At 35.0% G+C, this 25,853-nt stretch overlaps 1 long non-coding RNA gene across 1 annotated transcript; it reads right to left on the bottom strand.

Moving 5' to 3' along the window:
• Positions 1 to 266: 266 nt before the first annotated feature.
• LOC118151437 (uncharacterized) lies at positions 267 to 25,853 on the bottom strand. Its single transcript, XR_004739749.3, has 3 exons — positions 25,600 to 25,853; positions 15,131 to 15,192; positions 267 to 2,722 (listed from the first exon to the last, which is right to left on the bottom strand). It is a non-coding gene; the product is annotated as an uncharacterized LOC118151437 (long non-coding RNA).

Genomic DNA, 25,853 nt, shown 5'->3' with positions numbered 1-25,853 from the left:
CCAAGAAAAAAATTCCAATAAGATGTAAAAAGACAGTCAAGGAAAAGATCATAGGTATAGAACTCAAGCTATCACATCATTAAATATGGTAAAATAAAATTAGATTTAAAAAATAAGTTTATTAAAGCAATGAAAAGTAATATTAATTAGACAAATCCAAAGTAGATTCTAGGGATGAGGCATATCTCTATTGTCAATATTATTTTCTCTGTTTAAAATGCATTTTCTCCTCAAATATCCTCTGAATGTTTTAAAAATTGGTAATCTATATTTTTCATCAGAAAAAAAGGAATTCTTAGCAAACATTCAAACATAACTTTAGAGCAGAAAATTAAAATTGCAGAAATATATCCAGAAAGTGATTTAATTATTTGACTTCTATTTTAATCTGATCATTTAATTTGAACTTGTGATACTAATACATTCCAAAATGCCCATACTCCCAGCACTTTGGAACACTGAGATGGAAAGATCACTTGATACCAGGAGTTTGAGACCAGCCTAGGAAACATAGCAAGACACCCCTCTGTATTATAAAAAAATAATAAAATAAAATAAAAATAATTACAAATTAAAGCTTTAAAACCTTTCGTAACAATTATTCTCTGAGTTTTGCTTTCTGCTACATTCCCAGTGGACACATGAGAATAAACTACATTCTCTTAGAAATAGGTGGTTTGAGGAGAGAGATCCAAGATGGCTGATCACTAACAGCTCAGGATTGTAGCTCCCAGTGAAAGCTCAGAGAACGAGAGGATGCCACACTTTCAGATGAACTTTCATTGCTCACGGACCAGCAGATTTCTAGTGGGAGAGCCCCATGGGTCGCCAGCGCAACTCTTGTGGCGGGTGCAGCAGTTTTTCCAGCGCCTTGGCACAGCAGCTCTTCATGCAGAGTAAACGGACTGGTTCCCTTACTGACCAGTGTTTGGAGCTCCAGGAAGGCAGAGCCGCTTGTTGCGGACTCAAGAAGGAAGCCAGACCACAGATTCCCAAGCAGAAGAGCACCATCAGTCTTATCGCTGCTATTTTGGCCGGCGCAGTGGGTTGCTTGAATCCCAGCACTGGGAATCAATAAATTGGACGTCGACTCAGAAACCTAATTAGAAAGGCAGTAATTGTAAAGATGACAGATGGATACATTTATAATAAAGAGAAAAAACCAGCCTAAGAAGGCTGAGCATACCCAAAATCAGAACCCCTCTCCCTCTACAGGGGATTGCAGTTCCTCATCAGCAACGGAACAAGCCCTGATGGAAAAGGACTGTGTGCCATTATCTGAAGTAGGCTTCAGAAGGTGGATGATAAGAAACTTCTGGGAATTAAAATAACTTGTTCTAACCCAATGTAAAGAAACTAAGAACTTTGAAAAAAGGTTTGACGAAATGCTGAAAAGAATAGACAATATAGAGAGGAATATAAATGAACTAGCGGAGTTGAAAAATACAACACGAGAACTTAGTGAAATATGCACAAGTTTAAATAGCAGAATGGATCAAGCAGAAGAAAGGATATCAGAGGTCGAAGACCAACTTAATGAAATAAAATGACAAGACAAGAATAGAGAAAAAAGGATGAAAAGGAATGAGCAAAGTCTCCAAGAAATATGGGACTATGTAAAAAGACCCAATTTACGTTTGATTGGTGTACCTGAATGTGATGGAGAGAATGAATCCAAGCTGGAAAATACTTTTCAGGATATTATCCAGGAAAATTTTCCCAATCTAGCAAAGCAGGACACTATTCAACCCCAGGTAATACAGAGAACACCACAAAGATATTCCTCAAGAAGAGCAACCCCAAGGCACATAATCGTTAGATTCACCAGGATCAAAATGAAGGAGAAAATAACTAAGGGCAGCCAGAGAGAAAGGCCAGGTTACCCATAAAGGGAAGCCTATTAGACTTACAGCAGATCTCTCAGCAGAAACCCTACAAGCCAGAAGAGAGTGGGGGCTGATATTCAACATACTTAAAGAACAGAACTTTCAGCCTAGGATCTCATATCCTGCCAAACTAAGCTTCACAATTGAAGAAAAAATAAAATCTTTTATGAACAAGCAAGTACTCAGAGATTTTATTACCACCAGGCCTGCTTTACAAGAACTTCTGAAAGAAGCAACCAACATAGAAAGGAACAACCAGTATGAGCCTTTCTAAAAATATACCAAAAAGTAAAGAGCATCAACATAAAGAAGAATTTACATCAACGAATAGATAAAATAGCCAGTTAACATCAAATGGCAGTAATCCTAAATTTAAATCGACTAAATCCCCCAGTCAAAAGATACAGCCAAAACTTAACAGTATATCCAAAGATACACAAAGACTCAAAACAAAGGGTTGGAGAAAAATTTACCAACCAAATGGAGAGCAAACATAAATAAATAAACAAAAAGTAGGAGTTGCAATTCTCACATTTGATAAAATAGATTTCAAAGCAACAAAGATACAGTGGTAAAAGGATCAATGCAACAATAAGAGATCTTAATACCCAGATACATAAGACGAGATTTAGACTCAACGAGACAGAAAATTAATAAGGATATCCAGGACTTCAACTCAGATCCGGAGCAAATAAACTCAATAAATATTTATAGAGTTCTCCATTTTAAATACACAAAATATTGATCGGCCATTATTAATACCCATTTTTAGAATGAAGCAATATTCCTGTTCTCTCTCCCTCTTTTTTCTTCCTCTTTCTTCCTCTCCTTTTCTCCTTAAAAGAAAAAAAAGAAAAGAAATAGGTGGTTTGAATAATATTACTTTAACAAATCTATTGATCAGACAATAAAAATTTGGGAAAAAACACTTGCAGTGGTTTTTCAACCAGTCAAATAAAGAAGACAAAGTATACAAAAAAACATACAAAACACCAATAGTAATAGACAATAAAGTTTAGTTGATGATCATATAAATAGAGAACATACAACTTTTAGTTACATGAAACAACTTTTAAGATGTATCATTTATTTGCCACAAGGAAAAACCTTAGTGAATCTAAACAATACAAAGCATGTGATCACAATTTTTATACTACAATGCAATAAGTCTAGAAATTAAAAACACAAATATAAATGAAGAATAAGAAAATAAACCAAAAAATCATATTTAATTCACTTAAGCAACCAATTAGCAATATAATGAAAGTAATTTATTCATATCCTATTTATAAATATGATTGTTTCTAACATCTTTTGATAGAAGAGATTAAAATAAATGGGAGCATAATTGGGGAAGATTTTTTTAACTTATAAATTATTGGTGTCTATGAGATTATATATTAATATTTTATATCCTAATCTAATGGATTTTCTGAAAAAAATAAAATTCCCATAATTATCTCAATAATTAGAAAATAAAATTAGACCAATGACAATAAATGAACTAGAAAACCTAGGAGACAAATATCTCTAAAATAATAACTTGTCTGTGTAACTTACTAGTAAATTCACACAAATATTAAACATTGGATAATTCTTACTCTTACAATCTCTTTTAGAATATATAGTGGGATTAAATTGTATGTATTCCTCATGACATAAAAAATAGACAAAGTTAGCACCAAGAAAATGTTATAGAACATAAACCATATTTTAAAATGCCAAATGGAATTGAATTTATTAAGTTATTAAAAATTAATCCACCATAGACAAAGTTTCTCCTAGAAATGCCAAAATACTTTTGTATATATCATAACACTAATAAGCCCTAAAACTATATGATCATCTCCTAAGATGGTCAAAAGTTATTTGATTAAATTTAACCATCATTCCAGGAAAGACACTTTGCAAAATAGTAATAGATGAGCACTCTCTCAAAAAACACTATAGAATGAACAAACCACTACATATTTATGGAGCAGTATTAGAGGCATTTTCAATAGTAGATTTCTAAAGTATCATAATAAATGTACCTACTGTGCTAATTACTTTTTAACCTCATTCTAGCCAATGCAATAAGACAAGAAACAAAAGATGTAAATATTGTAGTCAAAATTATCATTATGCTTAACATTGATGGTCTATCTAGAAAACCAAAGGAAAAAATACTAAAATACACGTACATTTTTAAAACAAACTTATTAAAGTAATGACCACAAAAACTAATTTACAAATCCAAAATACATCTAATAAACTAGCATTAACAGTTCGCAAAATATAATTAAGAGAAAACTAAAAAATAGAAAATGAACAAAAATATGTGAATAATATATAGCGAAAAGTATCAAATTCTGCTAAGAAATATAAAACTAGGTTTGGCTATATAAAGAGATATAGAAATTGCTAGATGGAAATAATGAGTGTTATGAATATGGTAATTTCCTCTAATTTAACATAATTCTAATTAAAATCCTCATTAAATCAGTTTGAACTTGATAAAATCACATTTTATAAAATGGTTATGTAAAACAGAAGATTTTTGAAAAAACAAGTCATAAAAGGAAATAAGTATCAACTTAGATTCCCATGAATTTATCCACATATCTCATAAAAAGAATGTAGTTAAAGCTTATAATTAAAATGGGCCTGGCAAGCCAACCAAAAAATGTTCTAAGATCTTTCCATTCATCCATTTTGTATCAACTTGGTTTACTTCTGGGAAATGTTAGTTGCTTAAAGAGAAACATTAACAAAATAGCATGCAATGAAGAGATAGGTTTAGAATTTCATTAATATATAGAGACTTTAAGAAAATTTTAAACCAAACATAACAAATTTTTAATTTTAAAAAATTTATATTCTTTTACCAAGAAAAAATATATATATTTTTTTCTCTGTAAATGAGATTATTTTTAGAGACTATTGCTTAATTGTTTCTTTCCAGTTTAATGTGATTTTAATATTTACCTCTCATTTGAAATAAACAACACAAACTTTATGAAATGTCCATAATTTTCAATATTTTCATATATAAAGTCTATATATTTATTTGCAATTAGCATGAATTAGGAAAATGTTAAAGAAGTTAATCTACTCAGAGAGTAAAACAATAGCATGGATTTTAATCCTCACTATTCAGAAAAGACATAGTATTACCATAATCAGTGGGTCCAACCTTTCTCCCTTTGAGATATTATTTCATAGATATGATTTTCAATCACTATTAAAGTTTTATACATACATGGTTTTAATTAAAAAAAATAAAAGAATATTTAAAGGCTTGTTTCTACATATTTTGCATTCATTGCTCTTACCTCACAAATTCCAAACCTCAGGAGAGGCAGCCACTTTCAAATCTTACTTATTTCTTCTGTATAATGCTATGTAATGCTAATAAAATCTTGCTATATTTGCACTTTTTGAATTTTATATATTTCTAATCTTTATATTCTAATATTGTCTGTTTTATCTTTTTAGCTGCCATGCTGTTTGTTTCATATGTATTTCCATCTTTAATATCTTCTTGATTTCTACTTGTAATGTGTATTTTGCCCTCTCTTAATCCCTTCAGTGTTTTTTATTATAAATTCCAACTCGTTGGACAATAATGGTACCATTTTTATTTTCCTTGGGTTTCAATGCCTATTAACTTTTTTGCCCACCCCTTTGTTTTTTATTTTATTTTTATTACAAGTATTATTATTTTAAGCATATTCCTTGAAAACAGCACGCATTTGGGGTTTGTTTTCTATTTCAATTTGTGTCTTTTTCTCTTTTGGATAGTTTCAGTCTATTCAGAGTATGATTTATGATACTTTCCATTTTATTAAACTTTATTATTTTAGATTTTACTTTATTTTCTCCTTAGCCTATTTCTTGGATGATTATTCTATTGCTTTTCATTCTAGGTTTCTCTTGATTAGATTGAAGATTTAAAAATTTTTTTCTTTCTATTGTTATTCCTCTCATCATTTTCTTAAATACACACATAATGATTCTATTATTTGTAAACTGGACACCAACTAGTCCTTCACTGGAATTCACTTTCTCTTTCACCATGGTATTCTGATTCTCAAATTCTTTTGCTTTACTCCTTTCCCCTATAGAATAAAACCTTTAGAATAGTGTATACCCCTCTTTATTTTCCTTCTCATAATACATGAGACCTTTGGAACATTTTAATCTCTTTCTTCCCTAAACTCCAACTGGTAGGTTTTGCAGGGGTCGTTTGTAATTAGAATTTCTCTCACGGAATGCCTCTTGTGTTTTAAATGATCTTATTTAGCACTTGGGATACATATTTTCAGGTGGCTTATCCTTAATCATTACGCTTCTATCTCTGTACTGATGTCTGCATTCATACCTGTAGTTCACCTAAGGTTTCTGTTCATGCCTTTTAATTAGACTCTTTCCTCTGACTTCGAATATTGAGGTCAACTTCCATTTGTCCACCTGTGGAATCTTTTCTCTTCCCTCTAGGCACATAGTAGAATCTACAAGTCTCACCCTTTTGAAGTTCAAAGGGACCTTGACACTGGTCTAGCCACCAAGCTCTTAGCAGAGGTGGAGTGTCACTTGTTTCTGCTACGATATCCTCTGGTTCTCTCTGGTCAGGTACACTAATGTGAGTCTCTGCAATGATCCTAAACTGATTTGACTTATATTAATTTTTCTTTGAATCACTAATCGTAAGTCCCAGAAAGCATTGTTTTTGGTGCGCTTGTGTTTTCTCAAATGAAGATATTAATTCAGGTATCCAAGCATTATCTCAGGCATTCTATTTCAGTGGGTTTGTGTCTAGATGTTTCTGCCTGATTGATCTGTCTATGCTAGGCCTCTCAGATAGGTGGCTAATTTTTCATTTCAGCTCAATTGAGTGTAGAGCTCATCGTTAGAATATCCTAAATGATGGGACTCCTATGGGCCTATAAGTGATGAAAGGTAAAGTGTAATTCATGGCCCCTCCTCCATCTCAAAGTCACAGGTTTCTGTAAGAAACAAGCTATTCTCCAGTCTCCCCTCACTCTCATAGCTTCTTGTGTAGGGAGGGTCAGCCCAGTGACTCAACTGTCCCCCAGTTCCCTGGGATTCTGCCATACCTGCTACACCTAATGCAGCTCATTGTCATGCTGCCCCTTGGGTCCACAACTGGCTTAAGCAAAGCTTTTCCTGTGATCTGCTGCCCTCAAGGTCCCATTCCTGGTCTCAAATTCCACTGTCCAGGTTTGGTTCAAGAGGAAGAGAACCAACCCCAAATCAGGATGCTACAAAAACTCACTTAAGCCAGAGACTTCAAACACAGAGACCTCATGCATATGGGATTGTCTAAGGAAGGCATGTAGCTTGAGATTGAGAGTAGAGCAGAAAAAAGGGAGAGGAGGAGGGAACCGAATCCGGACTATCAATTCTAGTATTCTTACCCCTAACGGCTTTCATCTTCATTATCTGTTTTCTTTTGGTATTCACTATTTTGCTAAGTAAAATACTTAAAATCTGTACATCTCTATCATTTTTTGGTAGACTCTATTGGCTTCCTGTTTTAGTAGTTGAGGTTTAAAATCTCTTATTCCATCATAATAATTCAGGAATAGACCTGAATTTCCCTCTCACAGCATTGGAATATTGCTGTATTATAATCTTTTATTAAACATTAGTCAGTTTTTATGCAACTGTGACCTTGTAACTCTTGTTTATTTAATGGTGTGCCAAATAGTTGACATTTTCTTCTCAATACAACTTTTTTTCTGCCCTTTTAAGTGTTCTTTGATTGTATGTATCTATTATTGGTATTTGTCCAAATGTTCCATGAAAGCTGTCAAATACCTAGTAATAATTTTCCAGAATATCCAAGTACTTCAGAAAACAACCTTTTTATATATGAAGGATTACTTCTTTCTGGATGTGAAAGATAGTTGCTGCCCTGGAATTTTACTTCCTCACCCTGCTGTATTGGAAAGCCTTTCACTAGATAGCACATTGCTTTGTACAAGAGTAGGCTTATAATTAATTTTTCTTATTATGTCTCTAGAACCTTCCTAGGGAAGATTGCACAAAAACTAAATTATTGAACCCCTCTGTATTTAAGGTTATGTTTATGCTACTCTCACAACTGGCCAACGATAGTATGACAGGATGAAAACATCTTTTCTTAGAATATTAGAGAATTCAAGAACTTTGAGATAAATGACATTTTTATATTTTCTATAATTTGTAACAAACCTCTTTCAGCCTCTCACATAACCTTTTGGATCTTTGAGAAATACTTCTTTAGTTCCAATGTGCTGAAAATCCATAGTGGTGTGCCTTGCTGTGAGTTTGTTTTCTATTTTCTTCATTCTATTGGACATTTAGGAACACTTGATTTGAGGGCAGATATCTTTCACATTTGAGGAGTTTCTTGTACTATTTATTTTATATCATTTTCTTATTTTTACTAATCTGTTTTTACCACACTCCTATTATTTGCAAGCATATACTTGCAAAAACTGTCATTCCCATCTTCCATAATGCTAAATGGTCAATTTGGTGAATGTTAGAGGACACTTAAGCTGGGGAATCAATAACTTTTCTTATGGAAAATGATACATGTTTGACTATCAGAAAACAATCAAAGCATAAAATTATTAAGTTATGGGTAAAACAATGGAATTGTATGAATATCAGGGCTAGTTAGTAAACCTTAGGATTTAAAGCTCAAATGACATAAAAATAAACATATTATGATGTAAATTACTATAATTATGCCTTAAGGATACATGGAATGAGAAGAATGATTAATAATAATCAGTAATATATAATACATTTCTTTATACGTATCATTTATTTGAATTCATATAGTCGTTTTAAAGATGAGAATACCAAAGAGAGAAGAATTTGGACCAGTTGCATGTGCACAAGTAAGCAGTGGAACAGAGACTGTCACCTAGGTGTGATGGAATAAAAGATCCAGGCCTCACACACCCTTGCCTGTCTGGTTTCCTGTTTGTTGTAGTTCAGTAGTTCCTGTCATCTGGGAATGGCCTTGTGAATAAAGTAATATTTCACATGTCATTACATGACAGAAAGACAGCAGTCTGGTGATATTTTAAGCTTGCTTTAGTCATGAATTATAGTGTAAAAAGAAGTACACTTTTAAAATGAGATGATTTGAAGAATTAATTTGAATAGCTTGGTGCCTCCCCATTCGTTTGAACCTTCTAAGGGGAAAAGTGAAGGATTATTTTTTTTTTTTGCTCATACAATTGGCATTTCTTCTTTCCTTTCTTTCTTCTTTCTAACATAGTTTCTTGGAATCCATTTCCTATGCATTATGGCAGAAGTAAAATGGATTGGATAATGTATCCTGCCCTGAAAGACTTAAAAGGCTATGAAATATCTACTGTCACATGAGAGTTCAGAGAAGGTGACTTGACTCCTGACTGAGATTCCTTTGAGGAAGTATGTAGAGTTGGGCCTGGAGAAGAGCAAGCAGATCTTTCAGTATAGCAGAAACACACAGAATGTGAAGGAAGACCAAAGGAAAACTATGATTGGGAAGCCAGCTGGATTCAGATGCCAGAAACCCTAGTATGAAAAGCAAAAACTTTATTGACCTAATACAATGGATTAGTAAAAAAGTAAACAAAGACATTTAAAAACATTTAAAATTTACTAATCCATTGTATTAGATCAAGAAAAAAGCTTTTTTGACCTAATACAATTGATTAGTAAAAAAGTAAACAAAAACATTTAAAATTAGAGTAAAATCAGTAGCAAAAATATAATTTTAGAAGTCATAAAAAAAAGTGTGTGTGCAGTATGTATTAATCATTACAGATATAATTATATCTATCATTAGCTAATATCTACAGGCAAATATCCATTTAGGGTGAGGGTCATCACTAAAAACAGTAGATATAAACCTACATTCCAAATAATCTCCTTAAATTATTAAAAAAAAATATTTGGCCACTTCTCAGTGTGTTATGTGGGAACACACTGGTTTTTTTCCTGTAGTGAGTCTGGCAGAATGCCTATGAACAAAATGGAAAGTACCAACACCACCATTTTCACTGGAATTTACATTATTTATGATTCTTTTAGCCTATAAGGTCTTTCTAGGAGTATTTTAATTTCCTCATATAATTTTTGAAAGTTCAGTTAGTTAAAACTAGTTAATGTCATTGATAACTCCACTTGGTCTGGCACAAATAAACTATAGCAATATACTGAAGCGAGGGAAAAAGAAAAGGAAAACTCTACTGTCCCCCTCTGCCCAATGTGCCACTTTTATCTTTTCTTCAAGATATTGTTTGTATTGTACATTATATAGAATCTACCAATAAATTGATCACATCTGTATATTTGTGCTAATCAGTATATGACACTATTAGTAGAGTTTCGTTTTCTAGAATTTAGATTGAGAAGCATAATAATAAGATGTTTTAGTATTTCTTCTTGTGCCTCAATGAATCATCTTGAAAATGCCTAGAGCAAGTATTCACACTTCAAATAAAATTTCTAGAGTCACAGAACCACATGAAGAATCTTGTACAGAAGACAGAGATCAAACTATGGTTGAAATAGAGTGAGCAAACAAGAGTATCCACAGATCCTTAGTAAGAACAGGAGTGATAAGGGAAGTGATAAACTACTGTTAGAATTTAATTCAGGAAATGTTGTGTCCAAATCTGGTGATGGTTTGATATATTCACAAAAAATGCTGGCAATACTTCACCATATTTACCTCAAATTTTATAACATTGCTACAACTATTATTTATATTTATCCAATTTTTTCTCACTCAGATAATAAATAATTCTTCAGTTACATTTAAAAATGTAACTATCAAGTGTGAAAATGAGACAAATAAAGTAATGCCAAATCAACTTGGTATCTGATAGTGATGATTCTTACAGGTGGGGATCATAGGTAAAGTAGTAATTCTTTTTTTTTTTTTTTTAATTTTTTATTGGATTATAGGTTTTGGGGTACATGAGCAGAGCATGCAAGACAGTTGCGTAGGTACACACATGGCAGTGTGCTTTGCTTTTCTTCTCCCCTTCACCCACATTTGGCATTTCTCCCCAGGCTATCCCTCCCCACCGCTCCCTCCCACTGGCCCTAATTCTTAAACTGTTTTTGTTAACTTAATACTAATAGCAATTATTTCTAATTGCTGAAGCCATTTGTATGTTGTCACACATAGCATTAAATCAAAGTACAATCTGTTAAGCCATAATTTGAATGTGCGTTTTTCTTGTATAATCAACTGGAGATACTTTGAGTTATAATGAAGAGAATAGCTGACAATGTAGCTTAAAGCAGTAGTTCTTAAACTTTAGCATTCATCAGAACTTCAAGAGGGTTTGTGAAAACACAGAATTGTTTGTCAACCTCCAGAGTTTCTGATTCAGTAATCTAAGTTGGGGACCCAAGCATTCTGTTTTCTAAGAAATTTCTGAGGCTGCTGGTCTAGGAACTTAAATAAACAAGTATTCTGGAAGTAAGTGATTTTAGTGTTGGCCAATTCAGCAGCAAAATGGTTTTATCAGTGTCCAATGTGCTTGTCATCATTCCTGTCTTCTATTTTCATGGCTTCACCTTATTGCCATAGAATGGCTGCTGTAGCTCCATACGTCGTGTGTTCATATAGTCATTACGCAAAGTTAGGCAATGTGGATGAGTTTCTCTTCCCATTTGTCATCAAAGAAAACTTTTCTTCATAGTCTTAAACAGCCCTTTCCCATTAGCTCCCATAAACCAAGATTTGATCAATGTAATTGCCTAGCTTTAAGAGAAATAAAATAAGAATGAAGTTTAAGATTTTCCATGCCAAGTTGGCTGACAACCTTCAGTATGAAAATGACTTTCCTAGAAAAACCATAAAACACACTCATACAGTGGTGGAAAAGAGTATCCGTCGAATTAAATACACGCAAGTTTTGTAAATTCACTGCAAGCCTTATGAAATCAAGTAGCCCTAATATCTGAAAACAGAAGGGCTATGAGATAAAACAGTCATAACTGCTATTAAGTAATGTTCCACAACCTTTGGTATATTGGCTCACACCTTGAAATAGACATAAGAAATTTGGCTGGCAGCAACTCACCATATTTAACTCAAGAAGTTGACTAAATTTAAGAAAAGAGTGCTGCTATTTAGAACTGGCTACATATTTTGCAAGGTCCAGTGCAATATTAAAGTGTCGATCCCTTGTTCAAAAATTATTAAGAATTTCAAGATGGCAACAGTGGTAAACTAAGCATAGGGCTCTTCTTAAATCAGAGTACTGTGTGCTGCACAAGTCAGTCACCTATGAATTGGTCTTGCTGTTAGACCTTCTTAAGTTCCCTAAGTGCCTTCAAAAATTCCAGATTCTTATCATTTTCTTATGCATTTTCTTTCTATTTGTCTCACTCCGGTAAAGAAAGTGAGAAACATGCTACTTTTCTAAACAAAGAACCTCTTAGTTATAAATCATTCCACTCTCTAGTATGTGGCAGAAATGCAGATGACTTCGGTTTAAATAGTAACATCTTTTCATCCAACTTTGTATAGACAGACAGATGAATAAATAGATGGATGGAGTGAGTGACTCAGCAGGTAGTAAGGTTTTGTCAGTTTGAGATAACAGAGTGTGTGTGTATGAAAGGTGAAGATTTTGAACCTAGAATCAAAGAAAAAAAAACTGAGAAGATTTATCTGCATTTGAAGTGTGAATATCAATGAGGGTCATCAGTTATTCTGAGAGTTACGGAGCAGACTTTTAAAAGTTAAAGCACTCCACCTCCATGTCAAGTTCAATACAGGAGCAAATTTTATCAGTCTGGTGTCCTTGTAGCATCAAAGGAATATCCCGCCTGTTCCCACTTGCAGCACCAAGAAACAGTGCACGCTTTGGCTTTGTAGGGAAGATGAAATGCTGGCCTGATAAATCACCTGCCAATTGAATCAATGTAGACGGTAAATGTAGCTAAGTTGAGAGGGGAGGATCTGAAAGGGAAGACATTATGAGAAGAGGGATTTGGCAACTACACAAATAACACTCCTTTACTAAGTCATTCTTTGCTTTTGGGGAAATAAAAAGGTATAGCAGTGAGCTCTTTGAAGTGCATTTTTCTTCCTCTCACCACTACCTTGAATTACATCCCCGGAGGTATTATTTTTCTATAAATTCCAATTTGCATATCTAGTGGGCTTCCTTAAGATGAAGTAGCTCCTATCCACCATACCAGCTTTCTACTGTCTGTCTGTTTTTGAGAATGAATGAAACTACCCTACTTTGGTGCATCTGTTACTTCACAGAACCAAACAAAATGTTTATTATGCCATCTGAGTACTTATGATGTTCCTGACACAAATTATGAGAAAATAAATAACTTGTTAGAATATAACTCCATTGAAAAAAAAAGTAGATTTCCGTCATTTTGACTGAGTGAATGCTTTTTCATTTCAAATACGGCTAATTTTATTTGTTAAAATTTCTCTAGGAGTTGAGTTGTGTGCAGCTCCAAATTGGCAGCAGTTGAATTAAAACAGAAGTCATTGTATCTGCTATGTAGAAAAGTCAAGGCTCCCTGGACAGCTGGTGAAATTGGAGAGTCTGTCAGCTGATCAATCCACAACCACAAACAATTGTTTGGATTTGCTTTTTTGTCCCTTGATGACAAGGAAACATGAAGTTTAAAAATTCATTTTCCTTTCCTGTATGAACTTGAGACAATATTCTATAGCGATGTATAAATAACAATGTGACCATTTCTAAAACTTATTTTAATGTTTGGCATTATAGCTTTGGGGAACTCTGCAATGTTCAAGACAGAAAAATTCAGGGTATCTTAAGAATGGCTGCAGTATTCCAAATGTAAAATTGGGAAAGGTTTTAAGGTAGATTACGATTTAATCTGTTTTCTCCATGACATGGTTTAATGCCAGTACATAGAGTCTTCTTTGGGATTAAAGCAATACAAATTCTGGGAGGAATTCATGAGCTGTTCTGTGTCATGGAACCTCCAAAGGAAACCAACAGGTGGCCCTACCTTATGCTGCCTTGACACGAATACTTTTTAAACAGGTAACGGCTTGTGAATTTTTAAGATATATTGGAAATTAGGTCTAGAAAATTAGACTGAACAAACTGTTGAGCTTAGTTTCCATCCTGTAATAGCATGAGAGAGAGAAAGCTGTATTTTAGTTTTTGTTCAGAGTGAGGATTTTGAAAGACATCATTAAGTGATTTGAATGATTTTTTAAGAGATGTCATTCAAGAAACACTCTTTGAATATGCAACAAAAATGACATTGATTTTGTAGAAATGAATTAATTCTTATCCTTAAAGATCTAGCTGGGAATAGAAACATATATAAAAAAAGAATGAGAAGTACATCAACTTTGAAATTACTAAATTATGCAAACTGAGAAGTAGTTCTAGACTAGTACTAAGTAGAAGAAACTACAAAGAATGTAACAAAATTATCTTTAACTTCAGAAAAAATGTCAATATTAGGGAAATAAGAGAAAAAAATGCTCACTGTAAAAAGAAACCTACACAACTGGGAAAAACAAAGATGATCTAGAGAAATATAACCTATAGATTAGGGACAGCTTTACTGTAGTATGATTCCATAGGTAAAAGCTGTTGACAGAAAGTCAAGCACTGAAACATGAATTAACTGATTTACACAATGGTTTCAAAATTTCCACATCAAAAAGAGGAAAAAAATACATATACAGTAGATATTTACATTAAAAAATATGTTCTAGCCAAATTAAAAAATCTTTAGAGAATCTTTCTTACATATGCACTTATAAGTGCTTGTAGTTTATAACATAAAAGCATGATCTTAAGAAAAATTACACTAAAATCTCACAGGCTTTTCCTTATACTATCTTCTTGACTTCTCCAAATTTTATGAAAGGGCCAATGTGTCTGTAGAGAGAATTACTTGTTTCTCATTCTGTAGACTTAAATTGGATTTAATCGTCACTTATATATAACACATCCCTTTCCCCTTCATCCCTCCACCACACACATACTCTAAATTTAATTAAAATAACTGAAATGAAACTAGAGATAATTTGTTTTTTAAATAGACTGCCACATGCTCCATTTACATAAAACCCATTAGTTTGCATTAAATACAAATTAGCTGCTGATATGAATTAAATCACGTATAAATAGTTCAGAATAGCCGCAGAACCAGGCATTTTAATTAATATAACTGTTAACCAGATTTATTTGTAAGGTAATCAAGACTCTTACTCATTTATTCTTCGGTACAATAGGCCAGGCAACACTGGCTGTCCCAGAACAGGCCATCGTTTCTACATGAATACAAATCCAGGAGGAAGATTGATTAGATTCTCAGACTTCAAAGTGTGCAAATGATCAAAGCTTGCCACTTTAAAAATGATGACACCTTGGATGAAGAAACCTCAAATAATTAACTCATATTTATGCAGTTTACTGATCACCTGAAATTCCCAAATTTTTGTCCTCCTTCCATATTAGTCATGCTTTAATTTAAAATAAGATAAAGTACGAAATAATTTCCTTTGTTACTATTCCTATTTTGACTTTTTCATGCATCACTAATAAGTATATTTCAAATTTAATAACAACTTTCCAGACCAATTAGAATTTAGAGTGTAGCAAAAGTGCCTTATCCAGATTCTTTTTGTTACAAGTAACTGAACCTCAAAGTGACTTGATACACATAGATTCACATATATAGGTGCGCAGAAATGAAAACAGACAGGCTGACTTCATGCACAGCTGGGCCCAAAGCTCTAATTGGATCACCAGAATAACTGTGGCTCTTACCATGTCTAGGACCATTTTCTTCTATGGCTTCTATTCTTTGGCAGGCCCTGTTGTCATGGTGGAAAAATAGCTTCCCAGCTGCTTCTAGCTAAATACAGGCTCTCAGCCACCCCAATTCTTTCCCAATCATTTCAATGAACTTCTGTAAAATGAGTTGTATTTACCTAGATCAGTTATGTCTCTGCCTACAGCAATCACTATGGAAAAGAGAACAGAGTGGTCTGATTGGTGTGAGTTACATGCTCACCTCAACCTGGGACAAAGGCCAGCCCCATATGAATCACAGGAATTAAGAGTATGGGTGGAATGTTTTAATAAAATATAAAGTTTATTGTTTTCCTAGATAAGGGTGGAGGAGGGATATTGACATGGCGATACAAAAAAGGAACAGCTATCCATTATGGTGTTGTAATTCTAGCTTTGATGCTAAACTGCCACCCTTCTTCAGTCATCTCATTTGGGCACTGATTTATCAATCACTGAAAAAATCAAAGGTACACAATCAATATTCACCTGCAAAAAATCCCTGATGCAAGCAGCCACAGGACTTGTATTCAGCAAACAATGAACCAAGATATGAAAAGCCTTCATCAGCCTTAAATCATGCTGTTGGACGTACAATGTTAAAATATGAATGCTACATTATGTGTGCATTCTGATGGAAGGTTAGAGAGGATTAATGAGACAGGTTTAATTGACTGTAACAAAAAGTCCTGGGCATTTGTGAAAGAAAAATATCACTTAAGTCATAATATTAAAAATTTGACATAAAAAAGCAGCATCTCCTTTTAGCTGATGCACCTAGGGAATTGCTTATATTTTTTGCGCATTTCAATAACAATATTTCATTCCTTCGTATCTTATTTTTCACCGTCTTAAATTTTACATAACGTGTGACAACTGCTGACATCCAAAAGAACTGGCACAGTTAACCTTTTACATGCTAGGAATCATTTCAGTAATTTGATGACATCTATGGACACCATAGGACCCTTCTAAAAATATTTCAAATGCAAAAGAAAATAAATTTCATAAAATGCAAAAGCCAATTATATTGAAATAAAATTATTTAAAAGGTGTGAAATTGTAATACATTAATATATATGCTTCTGCAGTAACACATTAAAGAAAAAGCAGTATCACTGGAGCACTGTGGCTGATATTTTGAGATTCTATAACTCCAATATGATATGAAAATATCTAATATTTCAAAAGGGGAAAATGTCACAAGAACTACTAATACTAATGTGGTTTGTAGCCTATATTCACGACGGAAGGAAATGTAAATTTCAGTTCAAGGTTACTGAAAATAAAGATGTAAATTTTCCCATCCTTATACATGGACTTCTGCCAAAGGACATTTTGTCATGACTTGAGAGGGGGAAAAAAAAACCTTCAAATCATGTAATAAGGCATGCTATCCATCAGTTTTTGGACCTTATTGTAATATTTTTATTCATCTCTAGTTGATTTTCTGCCATATTTTCACAGGAGCAATTCCAAACTTTATTACCCATTTCTATCCCAATTTTTTTTCTCTGTGTGGCTAACTTCGCCTCCTACATTACTTAAAGAATGAAAGCAAGCTGTCATTAGTTCCCTTCATTTACACTCTAAAAAGTTTTTGAATATTCTTCATTCCACCATTTTTCTTTGTCTTATCAATTGCCGGAAACTTATGCCTGATGATTATTGGGCACTTAATGAGAAAAGCCAAGAAACATAAAGAAAAGAAGAAACATTATAGCAGCCCTGTAGCTAGGCCTCCTCAAAACAGAAAGATGCTATTAAGGATGAAATAGAAGCTCTTGCTTGAAACCCTGGTCCTGAGTATGCAGGAGTCTCACATTCTCTCATGGAAGATAATGAGCATGGTTCCTGGGTGTGGAACTGTGACAATTCATTATCTAAAGATAGAATATGAGAAAGATGGCATAATCCAACTCTGTTGGGCACCACACAGAATAAAAAGCAGAAACTCATTTGGGTGGTATACAATAGGATCACACAAAAAAGATTGGCTTCGACCTCCCAACATCCTGCTTCTCTGAGGTTATACCACCATACAGCACAGAACATGTTCCAGGAGTATTTCTTCCTGCCTAATACTGTCGATGGGGAATGTTGTTCTCATCATCAAGAAGTTCATTTTTTCTCTCTTTTTTCCAAGAGTATTGATTTTATCATCATAGAGAATGGTTTTGCTTTATACCCATTTTTGCTGAGATATATGTACTCCCCAAGCAAAAAGCCTAGGGACCTTTAGATGGAAAAGGAATAGAATGAGATAATCATGTTCAGAATTATGATTACCACTACGGTCCTTTGTTACTTTAGTTTCCTGGTTCTAAAGACAGGCTTAAGAAAGTCTGATAATTTATCAAAATTCTTGCCAAAGATTCCTTCTATAAATAAAAAGTTTGCTGAGGGTTATCAATCATAAAAATGTTAAGCCCATTTTCCAATGTGATTTAACTGCTATTAAAATACCTGTTTCTCTTAAGTGGCTCTGCTATGGGGAAAGTGATATGAGGTGTTTCCTCTCCTTCTATGGAAACAGTAAGTATGGTATTTCATAATGAAAGGGGTCACCACCTGCTTAAGGGATGGATGCCTGAAGTTTAGCTCCTTGAGAAGCAGGCATTCCTTGCTCACTACTCCAGAGTTCCATAGTTAAGGTGACTCAGCTGTTCTCTATATTTGCTTCTACTGCTGCCTCTACCCAGCAACCTTAGTCCAACTACCCTTTTTTCAATTTTATGCCTCTTACTTGAGGTGGGAGATCTACCACCTACCTGATTTTACTGCATCTGTCTTCTAATCACAAGCACTCCACTGGCTTGTTCCATCCTCAAAACTTTACTCCTGCCAGCTATGGCGTCCATCTCTTTTTTTTAATTGCATTTTAGGTTTTGGGATACATGTGCAGAACATGCAAGATAGTTGCATAGGTACACACATGGCATTCTATCTTTATATCTCACATTCAGACATTCTCAAGGAAGTTGGTATGTTGGGTCAATCAATCACACTTAGTTTAGGGAATGTTTGCTTGTTAGAACTCTAGGACCAGGATACTCCGTAATCTTCTAAGATGTTTTTGCAGTCAAATTGCTGATCCAAATGTGAGTTGACAGAGTGATGGAGTGAAGTGGCGGCGCAAAGCACAGCACCAGAGCACAAAAAGCACTAGGGTTGGCTAAGGAGTAAGACAAACTCTAGATATTATACTTCCCTGATGTTTCAGGGGCCAAAGTGTGCTACGTCCTCTCCAATGCTTGCAGATTTCCATGCCCACACTTAAGGGGTGTATGTCTTCCCAAGCATTTGTTTTCTATTAAAATGAGAAAGATTCATTTTCCAAATGAGTCTCTTACATGGCCCCTTCTAGGGATTCACATCACTTGCTCTGTTATTTCACCTCAGTTATTTCAATATTGATATTGTCCCATCCTGATTTAAGACAATATAGGGGCTTTGGGAAATAATTAGGTTAATTATTAAACTGGCATTTTGTTTCAATTGTTTTTTTGTGTTTGTTTTTCATTTCAGAACAGTGACTCTTATCTCTCATTTAAGTTTTTATTTATTTAAAATATTTGAACATTTCACTCTGGTGCTGTGCTGCTCTGTGTTCAGACCACATGAAAAGATACAAACCCATTAGAACCAGAGATGATCTCTTATTCATCACGTTGATCCCCAGTGTCTAGTATCATGTCAGATACATGGAAAATGAACAATAAATATTCCATGAATGAAAATAAGCCTATGCAAAAATGAATTAGGATGGAAGCCTGGCAACAAAGCTGAATACAAACAACTTGTCTGCAATTTGGGATTATCCACCTAAGTAGGATATGTCCACTTAGTTATGTGGTTTTTGTTTTATCAGAGATAGACTTGCATATTCAGCTATGCAGATATATCTATGTGTGAATCCATATGTCATTAGTTCTTGAAGATACACTTTTCCCATCTCTACTTTCTATGCAAAGTACACTGGAAATATCTTTGATATAGAACAGAAGCATTCTTTCTTAACTAGCTGAAATAAATTCTACCTGTGGGTAGAGTAATTTTATTTTTTATATACAAATGAGGAAAATTTAGTTATATGTGTATGTATACATACACATATATGCGGATATCAGAAAAGGAAAGGATTAGAAGTACTAAAGAACATGAATATAACATTGACACAGGAAAATAAATTAGCTTCTGTTTCTGATGTTTACATAATGTGCTATGTAGTGCCAGAGTAATACATTTTCTACTGTGTGTAAGCAGAGGTAGCAGGGTGCTGTATCAATAAAGAGATAGAGGCAGGAGGCAGTGCCTAGAAAACTTAATCCCTTCACAACCAACTGACCTTATGAGTCAGAAGGAAATCAGTCCAGTTACATAAAACATTGGCAGAGCATGTAATAACTGAAGTGGCACTAATAGTGAAATACAGCAAATGCTCCAAGTCCTTTTAATGTAAAAAAGAAGTCAAGCTTCCAGATGTTTCCACTGATTCATAAATAATTGACTACTGTTACAGTTACACTGTATTGTAATCAAGTTAAGCCATGTGGTTAGTATTAGTTTGAGTAGTATAAAACAGTTCCATCAATATTTCAGAAAATCTTAACATCAGCTTAAAAATATCTTATTAGCAGTGTTCATAACATCCTTTTTATACCAATTTATCTTTCTGCCCAATGTGCTATTCAGATAGCAAAGCTTATCAAGTAATAAAGTTATTAAGTAAGTGCAAAATTGTAAGTCATTTTTTACCCCAAAAATTGTCTTAAACACTCTAATTCATGTAGAAAATGTTTATCCTGTTAGCAATACTTATAAAATCTACATATAATGTTTCTCTTCTTCCATCCCTAAGGCTCACATTTACTCACTGTCTTCTCTTTTTTAACCTAGTTGTTCTCCAAAGGTCTCTGGGGACAGGAAGCATTTTTTCAATAAACTACCTGCTGTAGAGATTTTTATCTTTGCTCCACTGAACAGTCCTGCCCTAGCATTTATCTGTCATACCTCTGAACATATCCTTCTCCAGTCAAACCTTAATTAGCATTTTGATACTTTCTCCATAAAGATCCAGTAAAGATTGATAGCAGGTGCCTGGATGGGTATTTTATGTTGAGTGGTCAGGAAAACCCACATGAATGTGAAGACATTTAAGCTGGTATTTGCATGATTAGACAAAGTCATGCAAGGGTAAGGAGGAAGAAGTAGAGGAAACTAAGGCAAGAGTATGTTTGCATGGCCAAGGAGCAGATACAACACTGCTGTGACTGATGGGCCCTGGGTAAGTGTCATGGAGGAAAATAGGAACAGGACATGACCTAGACAGTTAAGAAAGTCAGTGAAAGGCATTCCAAATGGACTTTATATATAATGGGAAAGGACTGTGAATCTTATGCAGAGGAATAACATAATATAATTTCCTTTTTTTTTTTTGAGACAGAGTTTTGCTCTTGGAATCCAGGCTAGAGTGCAATGGTACAATCTTGGCTTACTGCAACCTCCGCCTTCTGCATTCAAGTGATTCTCCTGCCTCAGCCTAACTAGTAGCTGGGATTACAGGCACCCGCCACTGCGCCCAGCTAATTTTTGCATTTTTAGTAGAAATGAGGTTTTATCATGTTGGCCAGGCTGGTCTTGAACTCATGACCAGGTGATCCAACCTGCGTCTGCCTCCCAAAGTGCTGGGATCACAGGCATGAGCCACAGCACCTGGTCTATAATTTGTATTTTTTAAGAGACTAGTTTGACTGCTGAGTGGAGAAAGGATTGATTGATCAAGAATAGAAGTGAGAATGACTAGGGAGCAGATTACTGTAGAAATTCAGGTCATAGACTAAGGTTGCTTGGACCAAAAATATATGAAAATAGAAGTAGATGGGTTTAGAATATATTTAGAAGTAGATGGGTTTAGGATATTTAGAAGATAGAGTCGGCCAAACTTGCAACTGGACTACATATGGGAGAAAGGGAAAGAGGAACCAAGAATGGCAGTATACAACATTTACCTTAAGCAATTTGGAAGATGATGATGCACTTTTCCAACACAAGAGAAACAGGTATAACAGTATAGAGTTCAGCTTGATCTAGTGCCTAGGTCACAATGTGCCATTTTATATGGGTTAGAGAAAGGCCAGTAATTTGTAGAGAACATAAATTAAAGCAGGCCTATCAGTATTATCGAATTGAATTAAAGGTCTCTGAAAATTATTTTTCTCATTTAAAAAAAAATGGAGATATTATCAAACTGGATTGAACAAGATAACAAATATCACATTATGTTTTAAACTGTAAAATCCTGAGAGCTGATTAAACATAATCCATCTCTTTCCCTAGGGCTTCAGGATAACCCTAGCAGCCAAAATATAGTAACTCTGGCTTTCACCAAGCAGCCATTCACCTCAACCGTTCTTTTAAATGCAGACAAGCCTGTACTTATTAGAGTAATATCCCCTCATCCTCATTCTCAGCTGATAAACTCCCTTTACTCTTCACTGAGGATACAAATACAATTAGAAGAGGATTTCCCTACTTTCTTTCTACCAAACCTACCAGTTTCTCTGCTATGTTGGTTGGGGTTTTCCAGAGAAACAGAACCAATGTGTGTGTGTATGTGTGTGTATGTGTGTGTATGCATGTGTATGTGTGTGTGTGTGCGTGTGTGTGTGTGTGTGATTTATTGCACGAAATTGGCTCATGTGATAATGAGGATTGACAAGTCTAAATCTTCAGTCAGCAATCTGGAGACCCAGGAGAGCCGATGGTGTAGCTCCAGTCTGAGTCCAAAGGCCTGAAAACAGAAGTTTTGGCATAGTTCCTGCGTGAAGGCCCAAAGGTTAGAGATGCAGGAATAGCCAGTTCCTGTTTAAGTTCAAAGGTAGGAAAAAAAATGTCCATCTAAAGACAGTCAGGCAAACAGAAATTTCCTCTTACTCAGAGTAAGGTCAGCCTTTTTGCTGTAGTCACGCCTTCAACAGATTAAATGGAGTGCACATAGATCGGGACAGCAATCTGCCTTCAGTCTACTAATTCAAATGGTAATTTAATCCAGAAACTCCCTCATAGATGTACCCAAAATAATGTGTATCCAAATGTCTAGGGACCCTGTGACCCAATCACGCTGACACATAACATTAATCATAATACATTTTTTGTATCTGTTTCTCATGCCTTTCTTCCAATTATCATGAATTCACTGCAGGTACTTCTTTCGAAAACCACACATTCCACGGATGTACCAAGGTTAGCTCTTCTGCAAATAAATAGTAAATATTTTATCAATCCTCCTACCAAACACAAATCCCTGGCTATTTACCCAGTAACTACATGTACAGGGTTGTTGAGAATAGCCAGAATTTTAAGGACAATGAAAAGCATGAGTTGATGACACCAAGATTAGGGGGCTTCAAACACTTTTAAAATCTTCTGACCAAATGGAAGGCTTATAAAGGTCCAGTCATAAATGTAGTTTAGAACCAAGTCTATCTAGAATGGTTCCACTCTGTGATTATTTATAATAATCCTGTGGTTATTTACCTGGTCCCTAGCATATAATCTGACTAAATATATTTTCTAGCTGACCAAACTCTCACATTACCCCTCTGATCAGTGGAGTAATGATTATGATGTAGGAAGGGCCAAGCAGGAGTTTCTGAAACTGATCACTGCATCCACTTTGCCTTGGCCAAAATAGTAGATTGGAAGCAATAGAACAGTTCAGGAGGAATAGCATTGCAGAGATTAGTGCCACTATCAAACTTATTGGATTCAGTGATGATATTTTCCATCACTCCATTCAAGTAACCTCTCTGGACCTTAGAAAACAGATGAAATGTGGCAAGTGACAGTAAACTAATGAAAACTTCACCAGAGAGTAGTCTCAATCACACCTGTCATGCTAAATGTGTCATCACTAGAGCAGATTGACATCCTCTCTCTTCTGGTATATGTCAATTGTTCTTGTAGCAAATACTTTCTTCTCTACCCCAAACAAGAGAAAAGAAAAAAGCAATTTGCATTTACATAGCAGATATAACAGTTCACATTCAGTGTATTGCCCCAAAGCTATTTTATGTCTTGTGTTTTTTATAAGAATATAGTCATAGGGACATGATCATCTTGACGTTCTACCCAGTGTTAGCTGTTCTATTATATTGATGACATCAAACCAATTTGATCTGACAAGAAGGAAATGGAAAACACTCTGGATACCCTCCTAAAATGTTCCATGTCAGGGAGACAGAGATAAACCCCAAAGGGTCTAGGAGCCCACCGCATCAAAGATTTTAGGATCCAGTGTCTGGCAGCATGTTTGGAAATCCCCTCTAAAGCAAAAGAAAAGCTAGTTCACTTTGCCTCCTCCTCTGCTATTACTCCTACTACTCCCTACTACTAAGAAAGAGATACAAGGCTTGATGGTCTGCTTTGGATTTTGAAAATAACATATACTTTTTTGGAGGGCATGATCATGCCCTTAGTTAAGGAACTAAACCAGCAGATTACTACTACTAGATTCTAGGGTTCATGTCAGAATGTTGAATCCAACCTGATGGGGTAATGTTCTAGAGTCAATAAATCCTCCATTATCTAGCTTTGTATTTCATATTCTCCTGGTGAACACACTCATTTCCATTCCTCTACGTGTCTTTCATTGCCCTTGTTAGTACATATTACCAGATACTGAACTCCCTTAAGGAAATGGGCTATCTCCTTCATGAGAAATGGCTTTGCTGAGAGATTTGACTGACTGTGTGGATTAACCTGAAGGCAGTGAGGGATGGTAGAGGCAAATTCTGCTGAGAAACAAACATCATCTTGCAAGGCATTTGTCTCAGTGGATTTACTGCATGGTTTCAGAGAAAAGCAGTTTGCTTCAACAATGAAGCATGAAGGAAGGGTTGCTTCTGCTAGCCCAGAAGGTTCATAGGAATCCAGGGTTTCAAGAATCTCCATCTTGCCCCATCAAATAGCCTCACAAAAGGTTGTAGAACACCTGTCTTTTTCTATGAGAGACCTGATTTTGACATTGGAGACCTGTTCAGGCTGGATATTCACTGCAGACTGCTCTATTGGCACAGAACAACAGTTTCTTTACAAGCTGCGATAAAGGTCTTTGGGCTTCAACTGGCATTTGGTTTTCTTTAGCCTATCATTCTTTTCTATCAAAGATTTTAATGCTGTTAACAATAGCCAGGGCTCTTGTATTCTCTTTACACCATAGCATTAAAGAGCAACTGCCGTTGTAAAACTCAGCACCTCAGCTTCTATCTGAAGTTTATCTAATTTTGCTGTAGACTAAATCCTTAGTAATTGTGATACCAATATATGCATGAGCTAACATCACCAAATACCAACCGCAAATGAATCTTTATTGCCAGTGGACTCGTGAGGTTTATCTTCAGTTTTTAATCTGAGTTCCCCAGAGAGCAAAGCAGAGGCTTGAAATTTATTGAAGAGTTTAATCCCAGGGAGAGGGAGGGAAGGGAATGAGAAGGAAGATAGAAACAAGGGCACACCGATAAAATAATGGGTCATTTAGTTGGCCACTGCATTGGATCAAATGCAACAGATTGATAGATTTTACTGTGATCCCTTTTCCAGGAGGCTACAGAAACAACTGCTTCTCAGTCTGGTCTATTCTTAGAAGGGAAAACATTTATCCCTCAGCTCCTGTATCCCACAGGTCACCCCACAGACCCCACAGCTGCCTGTCTCTCATTGGTACACCTCACAGAGTTTAACTCACATACATCTAGCTTATGCATGTGAGGACTCCAAGAGAGCCCTGAGATATCTCATGTTTTAATGTGAACCAAGAAGCTACAGGTATAAGGCAAAAGGTATGCAGTGCAGACATGCAATGAGACAGTCTCAGGTTGTACCTTTGTGAAGTTGGCAGCTGTAACTCATGCAGGATTGGGTTGTCTCAGCAGCAGATAAAACAAGTGGTAAGATTCTGAAGCAGAAAAGAAAGGATATATTATAAGGGTCTGGTAGATAGATCAAAATTATGAACTACAGATCATACTGGAGGCTAAAGATAAGACTATTCAGTACAATTTGGTCATTCTTATTTGTATAGATATAGATGATAGATAGACAGATAGAGCTATAATCTCAGGTATTTTCATTTGGA

Source organism: Callithrix jacchus, chromosome 2 (assembly GCF_049354715.1).
Source record: "Callithrix jacchus isolate 240 chromosome 2, calJac240_pri, whole genome shotgun sequence".
Lineage (NCBI taxonomy): Eukaryota > Metazoa > Chordata > Mammalia > Primates > Cebidae > Callithrix > Callithrix jacchus.
The sequence above is the reverse complement of the archived record's forward strand: the minus strand, read 5'-3'. Positions and strand labels throughout refer to the sequence as shown.